Source organism: Phalacrocorax aristotelis, chromosome 2, assembly GCF_949628215.1.
Source record: "Phalacrocorax aristotelis chromosome 2, bGulAri2.1, whole genome shotgun sequence".
Lineage (NCBI taxonomy): Eukaryota > Metazoa > Chordata > Aves > Suliformes > Phalacrocoracidae > Phalacrocorax > Phalacrocorax aristotelis.
This window is the reverse complement of record NC_134277.1, coordinates 128,912,133-128,926,698: the sequence shown is the minus strand read 5'-3', so window position 1 is coordinate 128,926,698 and position 14,566 is coordinate 128,912,133.

Here is a 14,566-nt window from a genome sequence, read left to right as displayed (position 1 = left end):
AGACAAATTCTCTCAATTCTGTTTTTTCTATTTTCCTTTTCATTGTCAAGACAAGTTCTAAAGAGCTGCTTTCTGGTTATATTTTTATTATCCAGTAATGCTTTAAAACACTTTAACATCTTTATTCGTATGGGAAACATCATCTCCTTCCTTCCAAAATCTTTGAAAACTTATCATCAACCATAACATCTACTTTTCAGACTCTGGTTGGTACTGTTCATATCTAGAGCTAATATAACAATTCTGAAAAATACATTTGAGAAAATAAGTCTCTGTCCACTGTGGCTCATCAAAAGCATCATGATTTTCTCAAATTTCTCATTGATTTGAAAGCTTTGTGAAAAACACCCTACACAGAGTTCCTACTCTTTCAATCATTTCTCAGCAGTCTCTTGCAAGCACTCAGTGTTTCAAAGTCAGGCTTATGATTGGATGTAAACCAGGAAGGTTGCTGAGGCTGATCAGAACCTCTTCCCAGGACTAACACTTATAATTACAAACCTGAAACGTTTGTGGCTGTATAGGCGCTCAGTTAAATTGTCTGGTTTGTTTTTTTTTGTTTGTTTGTTGTGTTTTGTTTTTCTTCAGTTAAAAATATTCAAATAAAACCAGGGAATTTTAATAAGCAGTTGATTATGGACATGTAGTCATAAAGTGATCTTGCTGTTATGGGCAAGACTTTCAGAAGCAAAATAAAGTTTTCATCCACTGAGGTCAGTGACAAAATTCTGTTTGGAGTCAGTGGGATTGGGGTTTTAAACACTGCCAAGTACTTTCCATAATCAGTGGATTCCTTTAGAAAGAGAAGAAAGATTTAACAAGTGGCAGCTTTCAAAAACTTTAGGAAACTGCTATTGTATGCTCTATTTTGCACACTGAGAAAGACAAATGCATATTTTCTTTTCTGAAATTACACTTATCTTACACATAATAGTAGCTATTTTAAATACAAGTCAAAACTGCATTGAAATATATAGCTTTTTTTTCATTTGTTTATTTCAACTTCCATGTCCTCTAGCTTCAACATCACTTTCTTTTCATTGAGCTACTTGAATTTCATTAAGGTTCCTTTTTACTTGGTGCTAAAATATTTGTGGTGACGTAATTAGATTTTATGGTCATGGAGTAACAATTATTCAGCTGAATATTCAACATTTATTCAGTACATGTCCTGTTTCATTAATAAACTTTGACCTACAGCTCTTCCTCTCCAGTGACAGAAAGCAAAGTTCATGAAATTTGCAGTAAATTTTCTGTGAATGAAAACAGAATGCTTTTTGATAACACCTGTGTTTCCTGAAGGGAAAGGAATTTTCTGCCCAATTTTGAGTGGTAGCTCTGCGTTTTTTGCTTATAAGCAAGAAATTAAATTATTTTTTTTTTTTTTAGTTAAAATTCACATCAGACTTTCTTCCCAGAAATAGAGAAACATTGCATTATTTTCACACAAGGCACAAGGCTGGGGTTATGTACCAGCAGATTCATGCAGTTTCTAGCAAATACTTAAATGATATCTAGTTTGTGTTTTAAACACAGTGCTCTGAGGGATAAATAGTTCTGTGTGGACATGGCACTGGTGTAAGCCACAAGGACCTGCCCCATCATGAGCAGAATGTCAGAAAACATTTCTGCAGAATACTTCTAAGAGTTATTCCTGTATGAAGCAGTTGCTTACTCATGAGTGACGTCCTCATGTGGTATAAGTGACCTACTATAACACGCTAACGTGTACCCAGACCCTTTTTTAGTTCTCTCACCTCCTTTCAATCTGCCTAACAGCCTCCAGACATGTCCCTGTGCATGTGAGGAAGCAAAAGCTACAGTTTGTAACAGCTGGGTGGGTATTTGTGGATTTTGGGAGATGGAGGCAATACTTGCACAGATGTAAGCGCAGGAGGAATCCAGTCTTCAGCAGCCAATGTGTTTGAGTTCTGATGTAGTTTTGTTCAAATTAACAGGGGACTTTATGATTTTTGGCTCAGGGACTTATCTCTCTAAAGGTCTGTAAGAGGAAGAAAGAGAAACTATGATACGGAATAAACTTCTGGTTTAAAGGAGTACACTTCTCCGTGTGAAAACTAACTTTGTTCCTCAAAGATAAGCAAAAACTTACAATTAATTGGGAAGAAAAAAATAGTACAGGCAGCATAGCTTAACTTAGCTGCAAGATTGTGGTAGGGTACATCTACAGAGTATTTTTTCAGGCAGATTTGATCTCACTCTACTCATTCCCTGAGCCAACTACAAAATCCAAATCTCTGTATTGGCAGACATGTAGCTGTAGTCCTCACAGCACTCATTCTAAACTAATAAGTCTGGCAGAGGGAGAGAGTATATTAGCTCATTCTTAGTTCCAGCAGCTACCCAGAAGGCATTACAACACACTTGAGATATATCTCATACAAACTACTGATATGCCCACACCACACAGAAGTGACTGCAGTGTGCTGTAGGGACAGCTCAGGCACCAGGAGCTGTGACAGCTCAAAGTGAGGTATTATACCTTACATCCCAGGCAGACTATTACTGAGTTAAAGCTGGTTTAGCTGTAACTCCTGTGGTCAAACCTATGAAAAGAGTCCAGTTTCTTAAAAATAAAACAACCCAGTAATCTCAGGGCAGCATGCGTGTTTTCTATTCCTGAGCTCAGTGAGTTCTGGTTTAGCCTTGTGTACCGCTGAATGTTTCCTGGATGTAGAGTTCATGTGATTTCACTTCTAAAAAGTGTCTTGCTCACAACCTGCCAGGTCAGGAAAAAAGAAAAACTGTAGGAGTGGGATCAGCTAGGAGAAAGTGTAACATATGGTCAGAGGAAAGAAAGTGGCACTTTGTTGTCCTTAGCATTAAAGAAGGCAGCACACTTCAGAAGCTGATAAGCATAATTTTTTCAGCCACCAGGTAGCATGTCTGGAGCTGTCAGCTGAATTCAGGGCTGAGATCAGGATTTCTGATTCAAAAACAGGGTCAGGTCACCAGACTGCTTTGTTTACTCCTTGCAGAGATACAGGCTGGGGGTGCTCGGGCCTGGGAGCCTCTCTGCTGTGAGCCTGCTCTGTGCCCATGCAGCCAATAAGGCCAACAGCATCTTGGGCTGAATCAAGAGCAGCATGTCTGGCACATCAAGGGGAGTGATCATTCCTCTTTTTCTCATCTCTCCTTAGATGGCACCTAGGGTACTGTGTCCAGTTTTGGGCCACCTAGTACAAGAAAGACATTGATCAAATGGGGCAAGTTCAGTTGAGGCCCACCAAGATGATCAGGGGCTGGAGCACTTGCCCTCAGAGTAGAGGCTGAGGGACCTGAGCTTGTTTGTCCTGGAGAAGGGAAAGCTCTGAGGGACCTAAACAGGGCTGTCTAGTACTGGCGAGGAGGTCACCAGGAAGACAGAGCCAGGTTTCTCACAGCAGTGTTGGCAGGAGCAAAAATGACAGAGTGTACATTTAAATAAGAGGGGTTTAGATTAGGTACAAGGAAAATCTTTTTCATCCTGAGGACAGCCCAGCAGCAAAAGAGGCAGTCTAGGGGTTCATGCAACCTCCATGCTTGGAGGTTTGCAAGAGCCAATTGGATAAAGCCCTGAGCCATGTGGTCTCATCTCATAGCTGAGCCTGCTCTAAGCAGGAGGCTAGACTAAAGAACTCCAGAGATCCCTTCCAGTCTCAATTATTCTGTGATCCTATTTCTTCAACAGGTTTTTTTAGGGAGGTTACAGGTGATTTCACCAAAACACTTACATAGCTCAGGCTGCTCGTAAAGGCTCTCCTAAAGGAAGCAACTGTAAGCAGACATATTTTGATCAAAGTATTATCCAAAAAAACTGACTTTCATTCAGGGTTTACTGTGAGGTAACACTAGATCTCTGCATGAGTTTCATTCTTCCTTCCATAGCGGATGTCTTTTTTCCCAGTCCTTCATCACTTCTTAGTTCCCCAAATGCATTTTCTTTCTCTTCCCAGATTTTTCCTTTGTTCCCACGTTCCCATTGCATGTAGATATAACTTCTTTGACTTACATTCTTTGTAATAGACTCTGATTCAAAAATACACACAAGGGCAGGATTTGGGTGGATTGCTAAACACCAGCTGATCTGCAGCAACTGATTATGCATTCTTAGCCCTTCGTAAACTTTTTTAGAAGCCTATTAGCTTATGTTTCTTACATTTGTGTGTAAACTGAAGTCTTGATTCACCCTTTCTATGAACAAGAGAGGGCACATTAGTGTTCAATATAAACATTAACGCTTTAGGGCTAAGCTACTTGCTTTGCGTTTCTGGGCTCTTTTTCTCTTGGCTTACTGTGGAACACCTCATAACAGGCCAATATGATATATATTCAACTGGGAATCAAGGAAGACACTTCTTCCTTACCTTAGTGTTTTCCTGGGTATGAAATACAGTTGGTACAATCAGCTTTGTTAATTGGGATATTTATATACTTACAATGTACCTAACTTCATTTATCATGGCATGCTACTTTCATGTGTAATAGTCTCGTGTATTGTACAACATCAGAATAAGCTGTGTGTCAAATCTTTGAGTATTCCATATACAAGCTATTTTGAACATTCAACTGTGTTAAAACTGTGAATAATTAAAGAATGAAAAAAGTAGTATGACTTGGGGTGGGGAGGGGGGAACTGACTTAAGAAATGCTAGAAGTTGACTGTAAAATGATGCCTTGTTTTAAAAGATATGAATCATGAACCTCTCTCTTTCAATATAATACTGGGAAAAAAGTTACAGATGTTTCAGCTGGCCACTCTTCATTTTCCTTAAGCCTACTCTAAAATTTTTTCTCGTGCTATCTAAAATGTATCCAAGTACCTTCCCAGCACAGTTCTGGTCACCTGCAGTTGCCTGCAAAAAGGACTTGATCACACCACTTTCATTCAGTATAAATCAAGACTGTCTTTAGACCTTGAAATTGGTATTTTCAAAGGAACTTAAAGGATGTAGGCATTGTATTTTATTGGGAATAACAGCACTGTGTTTGGGGGGGGTTCTTTTGAGAATTCCAGCCTGAATTCTTTACCTCCCACATCACAGTTGCGCTCAAAATAAGACACTTTTTTTTTTTGTTACATAAAAATGAACATCATTACATTCAATTCCTAAGAAATAGACATGCACCATGAAATGAACTTTTCCTTTGTTGTCAGTTAGACCCACAGGTACAGCCAAGATCTGTTTGTCCATTTAGACTGAGATGTTGGTGGATATTATTCTGCCTGCACAGATATATTTAGTCGCTTCTCATTCATCTTACTCATTGGTCATTCCTATGGCTTTAGGTAACCTATTAAATGTTGAATTTGAATTATCAGTCCACTGAATGTCTTGATCTAGTATGGCGGTATAGCTGAAAGGCTACATAACGCAAACTGTTGAGTCAGCTGGCCAATTGGTATAATCTGTTATTTCTTGTACTTTGATTTGAATGCAGTGAACTGAATTTTATAAGCAGGAAATTAACTACAAAGAGTATTCACAGGTCACTTGTAGAAGAGCTTGGCATGCAGAGGTCACCCAGGCTGCAACTTAATATTTGATAACATTTTTTTGTGTTACATTACATGTAATTATGTGAATAGCTTGAAAATGCAGTTATAAGGTTGGAGGTGCAAAGTGGTACTACTTCTGGATCATATCTTCAGTCCTTGTTTGTGCACTGGTGGTATAAAGCACTCAAGAAGGCAACTAAATAGGTGGACATTTGTCTAAATAAAAGGGAATACCTTAGAAACAGGTAAAGCAATCAAAAATAGCTTACCTTTACTCTCAATCAGTCATAAATTTAGCCATTACCAGCTGTTGGGAAAGTTTCCTAACTGCTTCCTTTTACAGATCACAATTTAGAACAACTCCTTGTCTGTTCTAACCTGTGCCAGCCTGACTCTCTCTGGCTTCTGCTCAGCACTCCTCACTGATTACCATAGGCAGATCCTCACTTGGTTCACAGGCTTGCACAGATCTTCTGAAAACCCAAATTGTTCCAACCTATAAAAGGCTAAGGTGTTTAACCTGGAGCTGTCGATGTAAAGATGCTGGTCAGGATGCATGAAACCTAAAACATGCCCTTAGCTAAGCCTGTGTCTTCAAGTCCTGTGGTGTGCCCAGCTGAAATAAACCTACCACTCTGTTTTCAACTGCACGCTATCACCCTCTGGCAGGATTGGCTGAGTACATCCTCTAAGCACTTCTCAGAGGGTCAGTTCACAGCCAGGTGGACTCCCACATGGTTTAACTGCACCCCTCAGTAGGTTAGCGCTTAGCAGGCCTCTTACCCACTTTGCTGCCAGTCAGGATTTGCTTTAGTCTAAGGGTCTGGTGATGAGATCTGAAATGTTGCACAGACAAACTAAGTGACAGAGATAGCAAAGGAATGGTCATCTGTCTTCTGCAATGAACTTCTGCAAAATGGGCACAGCAAAGATAAATCACCGTTATGGAAAACAATGAGTGAGGAGGACAGGAAGACCCTTCTTGTCAGCAGAATAAAACTTGTTTGTTACGGGATTTAAAATTAAACAAACTCAGTGAAACTGAGACATCACATGAATATTCAGAGAGAGAAACAAGATGTTGTGTTGTGCTGCCTTCAGACTGATGAATCAATAAGGTATTCAGTGAGGTAAGACTTAGAGTATCAAACAAACAAGAAGGTACCTGAGAAAGCCACGGATCAGAGGTTTGATGTTGTCGGAGAATCTGCCTTTCAAGCTGCTTATCTGTGCTAAAAATTGGTTTGAGCACTTCAAATTGCAAGTGCCCAATCTGCATAAAGTGGAAGTAATATGCTGACAAAGTCCTGTACAGGTAGCAATCAGCATCATCCTGGATGAGCTACAATATTGCTAAGATGTTTTAAGGAGAACCTGCCAGAGAAGCATTACAGTAATTAACCCTGATTGTCAGAATGCTGGGTAGGCCTGAGTCTCAGGAGCTGAAGCATTCAAATAAATAAATAAAAGATTACTTGATGTACATCACTGCTTGGGGACTGCGAGTCTGAAACCAGCATCCTGAGTCCATAAAGATAATAGCTTGCTCAAAATTGATGTGAATGGATGACAACAGGAGCCTTTAAAGGTGATGTGCAAAGGCAGAAAAAAAGGGGGTTGTACCATTTTTACTTCTTTGTAATGACTAAAGAAGGCTTGAAAGCTTCTTCCCCTCCCTCACATTTCACACCTTATCTGATCCGCTTTTCTGGATGATTCTATAACAGACTAAAGGGAAAGTATAATAATGACCCCACATTATACCACGGAAGTAATACTGAGTTAAGAAAGAAAAGGGCTATGTTTGGTTTTTTTTAATTAAAACCACTGAACTCTTTGAGTGTTTTTTTTAAATGCATATTTTTATCAGCAACTAGTTAATTCCAAACTTATTTCTTAAAGGCTTTACTTCCATCTCTTTGAGGATTCTACACTTCCAGTTCTACAATCAAATGCAGAAAAAAATGCTAAATCCATTTCTTTGGGTACTCCACAGAACCCCCCCAGAAAATAAAACTAAACCTGATATTAGCAGCATGTTTAGTCAAAAAAAGAGTATAAAATAAGTGTGAAGCTGCCACTCTGTGTTGTCACACAGCAAAGAATGATGGCAAGTGACGTAATGCCATTCTCTCTGCCATCTTTGAATCTGTAAATACTGCAACATTAAAAGATATGTATTTAAGCTCTTAAATGAGATCTCATGCAAATAACATCAATATCTGACAAATTAGCAAGCAAAAGTTGCTGCAGCAGCCTATTTATCATGAGTAACTCAACAGAGTTGAAAGAAACTTGGAGATGTTCAAAAACATGTTGCAGAAAAAAAAGAGTACCCTGTACAAAAATTTATAGAATCTAAAGGACTGGGTTTTTCTGGCAAATTATATTCTCGTCTGGTATCTTACAAATCAAGATTAGTTCGGGGGAGCTCCTTTGTGACTAACGTTATTGCTCAGCAGCAGCATTTACTGCCTGAGAAGGAGAAGGAATAATCAAAGCTGACCCAAACAGTATAAGCAGATATTCCACATGGGGTAAAAATTTGAATGATTTATGATAGCCAAAGCACCCCTTAAATCTCTCCGAAAATAAGCGTAGATAGGTAAACAGTCACAGATAGCCAAAAGATCAATCAGAAAATAACCCACCAGAAGCTTAGTGCAAAAAGTAACTGACATAGTGGTTGAACCAATTTCTGATGGTACAGACACTTTTACATTCAGTCTGCTTCCCCAAGCTGTAGATCATTTGGCATGTCATTCAAATCACCATTGCCCAATATAAGCTTGCAGTGGTTATGAGAAGTTCTGGTACTTTCTGGAGTTTACTTTCTACACACTCACAAAGATGTCAGGTGAGAACCAAGTTATTGTTTCTTGTAACTGACCATTTATAGGTTATTCACTTTTGAGATGTAGTATTTTCCCCAGATATTTTCCATTTTGTGTGCAGGAATACAGAGCCCTGGGACACTGTGGACCTTTGCACAAGATGTTCCTTCACAATGATTACAGGAAGAGAAGAAGGGCACAAGCCTAGCTGCCAATGTGCTTTTTAGGCTAAGCCTTTAGGTCATTAGTCAGAGCAACAACAGTGACTTCTTCCACAGTTCAATGATTACTGCACAAAGTAACAATGGAGAAAATTTTCCAGGAAAAAATAATCTATTCTTTCAGAATAACTGAAGCACTTTTCAAATCATGAAAGATTTAAAAGTAAAAAAGGAGTATATTGCTATATCCAGTAGGATAAAGGAGAGAGAAGGGAATTCTACTTGGAGATACACCTACCGAGGAACCAAATCAGAAACCGAGTTTAAAACTTCTTTCAGGCAGTAGATTGCCAGCTGAGTAGGAGCATATTTTGTTTGCTGGTGTGATCAGTAGAAATCACCCAGTAGTAATTTCCAGCTGCCTACCTGTCTATAAAGTGCCTATCTACGCACTACCCAGAAGTTTATTCAGAAGCATAATGGTTCAGAAGCGTTTGAAGTACTGATGGATATTTATAGTTGTTCAGCTGAGGGAATGAGTCCTCTGTTTAATTCTATAGGCCTGAGCACAAAGCTATAACATTTTTGGTGTGCTTGTGCAATATAAGAAACATGCTGAGTGTCCTAACATGTGGTACATCATTTGGAAAGATCTTGGTGATCTGGGAATCTGATATGTTTTGCAACTAGTGGAAATTTCTGTCATTTTGGGGTGAGATTGGAGTTTTCGGACCAAAGAGTCATTCCTGAGTGTATACGTACGTACATACATACTTACATATACATATAAAAATGTATGTTTATAGGGTGCTACAGCCTTTGCAATCCAATCCCCACACTTCCCTTCATAGTTGTGAATTACTGTCTTTCACAAGCCGCTTAGGAAAGCAAAACTCAGTTCTAACAGTAGAACCAAAAATAAGCCACAACTGTTAGCCAACCTGCAGATATATCAGTCTGCAATCAGGTAGCACAAGTAAACAATTTCAAATTTTGTAACCAAAAGAAGAAAAATGAAACTTTTCCAAAAAAAAGATAAAGGGTGAAATTACATTTCAAAGTGGCTTTTAAAAAGAATTATTTCTTCTTAACCTGCTCATAATACAGAACACTGAAAAACTAACAGGAAATAAGGTCAAGATCCAGAATGTCTGCTCCAAGTATGGAAATCACATTTGTACTAGATAAACCTCAAGTCGTTAGGTGTTAAAATGAAACATATTGATGCATATAGAGACGTGAGGTGGAAAGGACTTTGCTACAGTAGGACTGGGGATGGATTCATAGAAAAAAACCCCAGACTTTCATAGAAAATAGAGTATCATTTGGGGAGGCCTAAAGGAAGAAAGCAAGAAGTATCTGAAAGGGTTCTTTTTTTTCAAAATTCAGGTCTGTTCTCAGAATAAAGAAATACATAATGGATATGATTCATGCAGGCCAAGCAGTAATGTAGTAAATAATATATAATTCTGGTCTATATTGTGTTTTTGTGATTTTGCTTACATTTTAAGTCCTGGATATTCAATGGTGAGTACCAATTTTGGATGTATAAGGTGGAATACCGTAATATTCAGTATCCAAAAATGCTGAGTTGATACCCTTCACCCCACCCTCAATGTTCCAGCCACTTTTCAGATTTCTTTTTTCAGCCAGTCAATATTTTCTTCTCACACCTCTCTCACTGTAAAGGCCTCCTTTTACATCCACCTGTAGCTGAAGAGGCAGTTCACAGACTCCTGGAGCAAAAGCTTAAAACAGTTCCCTCAGAGCTACCACAGTCTATTATTATGTCTGTATAGTTGATCTGATGCAGTAAATAAAATTTTTAAAATTCTCATGAAGATTTAGACGGTATGGCTTCTTTGCTAGGCTTAGTGAATGAAGTAACTCTTCTATAATAATAGTATAGTAAATAGTAATAAACCCTCTTGCTGTTATTTTAAAGAATAGTGCAAAATGCAATTAAAACATTCCAGAATTTACTTTGCACTTATAAAACAACAAGAAATGTAACTACAGTGCATTTTCCTGAGGAGTATTTTCTTTTATTTAACCCCTTCCCTCCAGCAGAATTCAGTGTCTGCCGTGGACTGCAGCAGGATTCAGCGAACCGCTGCAGTTCCTGGGTTGTTTCAGAGAGGCCTGTGCTCCTTAGTGATAAGCAACTTAAGCTATGGTTGACCACTGTGCTTCTCTATTTGTCTCCTGTTATCTCAGGAAAAATCCAACTGGACTGAGTTTTTCTGTGGAAGATGGGCTGTGAAGTGAAGGCAGCTTCTGGGTTTCCCATAGATCTCCTTTTACAGTGTGCTGCTTTGCAGAGGCTTGTGTCGTTCTGCTAGGACAGGACTAAGCAAATTTCAACTTGTTCAGCTCTTGCCATTCATCAGGTAAGCCCTTTGCTCTATTTTGGAAGAGAGGCACACAGGAAAACACCTGTATATTGCATTCCTGTAGAAGATAATTTTGACCTTACTCATTTCTTTAGCTGCATTTCTTCTTGGAATGAAGGAGACACCCCTCCCCCCCTGCTGCCTTTGATATAAGGTAACAAAAGAATAACAGAAAAATTTGCTGCATGTAATTTCTTTGTACTCCTGAATTCTGTCCCTGTCATACTGTCAGTAGATGGTGGTAAGCAAGGCATCTTGAAGTTCAAAGCAGAGGTCTGTGCCTTTGAAAAGGTGTTGGAATAGAAAGTAAAAAACTCTTTAAATAAACGTAAGGATTGCTGACCTGTTGGTGTCATGGTTTCACCCCAGCCTGCAATAAGAACCACACAGCTGCTTGCTCACTCCCCCACAGTGGGATGGGGGAGAGAATCAGAAGAGTAAAAGTGAGAAAACTCGTAGGTTGAGGTAAAGACAGTTTAATAGATAAAGCAAAAGCCACGAGCACAAGCAAAACCAAACAAGGAATTAATTCACTACTTCCCATCTCCAGGAAAGCAGGGCTCCATCGTGCATAATGGTTACTTGGGAAGACAGACACCATCACTCTGAATGTGACCCCTCCTTCCTTCCCCACCTTTTTACTGCTGAGCATGACATCGTGTGGTATGGAATATCCCTTGGGCCACCTGGGGTCAGCTGTCCCAGCTGTGTCCCCTCCCAGCCCCTTGTGCACCCCGAGCCTGCCCGCTGGTGGGGTGGGGTGAGGAGCAGAAAAGGCCTTGTCTCTGTGTAAGCACTGCTCAGCAATAACAAAAACATTCCTGTGTTATCGACAGTCTTTTCAGCACAAATCCAAAACATAGTCTTGTTCTAGCTACTATGAAGAAAATTCACTCTATCTGAGCCAAAACCAGCATAGTTGGAAATAAGTATTACTTCTAAACCTATCTGGAAAGATATCCGTTGACCTCAGTGGGTGCTTGCTCTGGCCTGAGTAATATCTAGGTAAATTTTGATGCTATCACATTTTAAATAAAAACTCAAATATCCACTGATCCATAATTTCAAAGCATGCAAACTATTGGAACCCAGGTGTCCTTTTTAGCACTACTTTGCAACTTCTGCGGCATCGCACAGATGGTCCAATGAGTGGAATTTGAAAATAATAGATAATTTTAAAAGTCTTAAAAAATATTTTAATTAGTTTTCATTTCTCCTACTTGCATCTGATAAATGAACATATTAAACTGTGTAGACTCAGAAGCCTCCAAAAGCCTTTGATATGTATTAGAATAAACTAATAATTAACTTAGGATTCACCAGCATGACACATTGAGGTGAAGTGAAATAGTGCTTATGATGAAGGGAATTCCAGGTCTGCAAGCCCCAAGGTACCAAGCTGGCTTCATTCTCCTCTGCTTTTCCATGCAGAGCTCTGAGCTTCCCTTCATCTACTTTTTGTTGCATTTTATTCTTAGTAAGAAGTTCTTTTGTCAGTGCAGATTTTTTTAAAAAAGCTGGGCACATCATGTTTAAAAAGGCACTATTGAGAAATAACATTTGCCGTATATGATATGTATGTAAATAGAAGGTATATTTTCTCTCTGGACTATTTTTGTCAGTACCTATTATCAGAGAGCATTTTTCAGCCCTGAGTAGCTATTAAATACTTTGTACTGATGTGGTTACCTGATCTAAGTGTTACCCCTCTCTTGAAAGGGAGAAAGCCTGTGCTCACAACTTACCCTGCTTCTTCGGCTAATACCGCGTGGATACTAGTCTTAACTCTGTTCTAGAGAAGGACAGCACTTCACTTCCTACAAGTGCCATTGAAGAAGTACCTGGTTTATCTTAATAAATTGCTTCCCTTGTCTTTAACTGCAAGTATAACAGTTCATAATAATACAACTCTGTATTGTACCAGGGCCAGCAGTGGTCACTGATTTTATGTACTCAGATTAAGTAAGTACTTTCATCCTGATTTTGTAATGTACTGAAAAGCTTTGATGCCAATTGGACCAAATGGTAACTGAGGGCATCAGCAGTTCCCTGAAAATGAACACTCAAAGCCTGGAATTGATTAAGGAGTGGACATTTAAAAACCTGGGCAGCAGTTTCTGTTGTTTGTGACTCTCTGAGTGCTTTTATAGTATGCTGTGGGAGCCAAGGTAGTCTCAGACACACTGAAGAGGGCCACAACAGCTATTGACCAGCCAGGGTCACTGTATCACTTTCATTCACTATATGATTCAGGAGGGAGAGGCGTTGACAGAAACATCTACAGATTTGTGCAGCAGCAACAGTAAGAACAAAATTACACAAGGTAATGCTTTAATCTACTGCTTAAAGACTATCCCTCTGTAAGCATACCCTCTCTTACAGTTGCATAGACATTTTCAAAGCCCCCTCCAGAGTAAATGAAAAGACACTCAAGAACAAGACGCAACAATACCATTTACAGTGAGTTTCCACTTTCACAGATTGCAACTAAGTCATTAGAGGTATGTCTAGGAGAAACCAGGCCTGGGAGGGATTGCTTTTCCTGAACCAAGGAATGACTGACCAAGAAGGGAAAACCTTTTGAGGTGTCTTAATACTGCCCCTTACCCCTGAACACCAAGTATAAATTTCTCAGTGTTAACAGAGGTTGTGCTCAACCCATAGTTACAGTGTATTAAGAAAGAAGCAATATATATAGCAGTATATGGTGCTCCAATCCTTTCTTCTTAGTCAAGGATTCACCAACAGTGACCAACATCTTAATTTGCAAAAAAATAATTAATCTCATTGTGCCTTGAACTGAGCGCAGAAGCCTCACAGAAGCTCTAGAACATGTGTCTCAAAAAGAGGAAAGCTGCTTTTGGATAGGCTATATGAAATATATCTCCATTGTACACCCACTGTCTCTCAGTGCACTTCCAGATCCAGATCTTCAAGATCACTGACACACCAAATTCATCCATAGTTTTTTCCAACACTTACAGTTCTCAGAACATTTATGTCTTTTGAAAGTAATGCAGTTTATCCAGACTAAAGGTAATATATCCTTCTGTTGAGGTAAAGCAGCAGATTTATTCAAAATCACACTTGTATTAAGGCAACCTGAGGTACAGCTGCCTGGGTGAAATTTAATTCCATCTGTAGGAATACCAAACTGAGTCATACTGAAAATGAAGCTACAATTTATTTATTCCTGTCAAAGGAGCTCCCTTTAATTTTAGTATTTGAAATCAGTGAAAAGTGTCAGATGAACTGTAGTTAATAATGGTTTATGGCCAACCTGGGAGTGCACTTCAAGCAGGGGTATCTGCTTTTGACCATGTTCTGTTCAATACTGTCACTGGTGATGTGACCGAAGGAGCAGGGAGAGCACCTGTATTATATAAGAAAAGGTGCAGGATTTGGAAGACTACATAGGATTCCAAAGCAAGGTGAGCATCTTCAGTTTGAAAGCAGAAAAATGGAGATTCTCAAAGGACAAGTGGATCCTGGGAACTTGGGACTGAGGATTTACAATGGGCTACATAACAACACGACAGAAAAAGTATCTGAAGTTTACGATGTGCCACAAATACATATGAGGCTGCTGCAAAAAAACCCAAGCCTCATTCTGGAATGTTTTTAAGAGCACTCTTGGATGTAAGACAGAGGGATGAAATTATTCTGCTCTACTTGCCA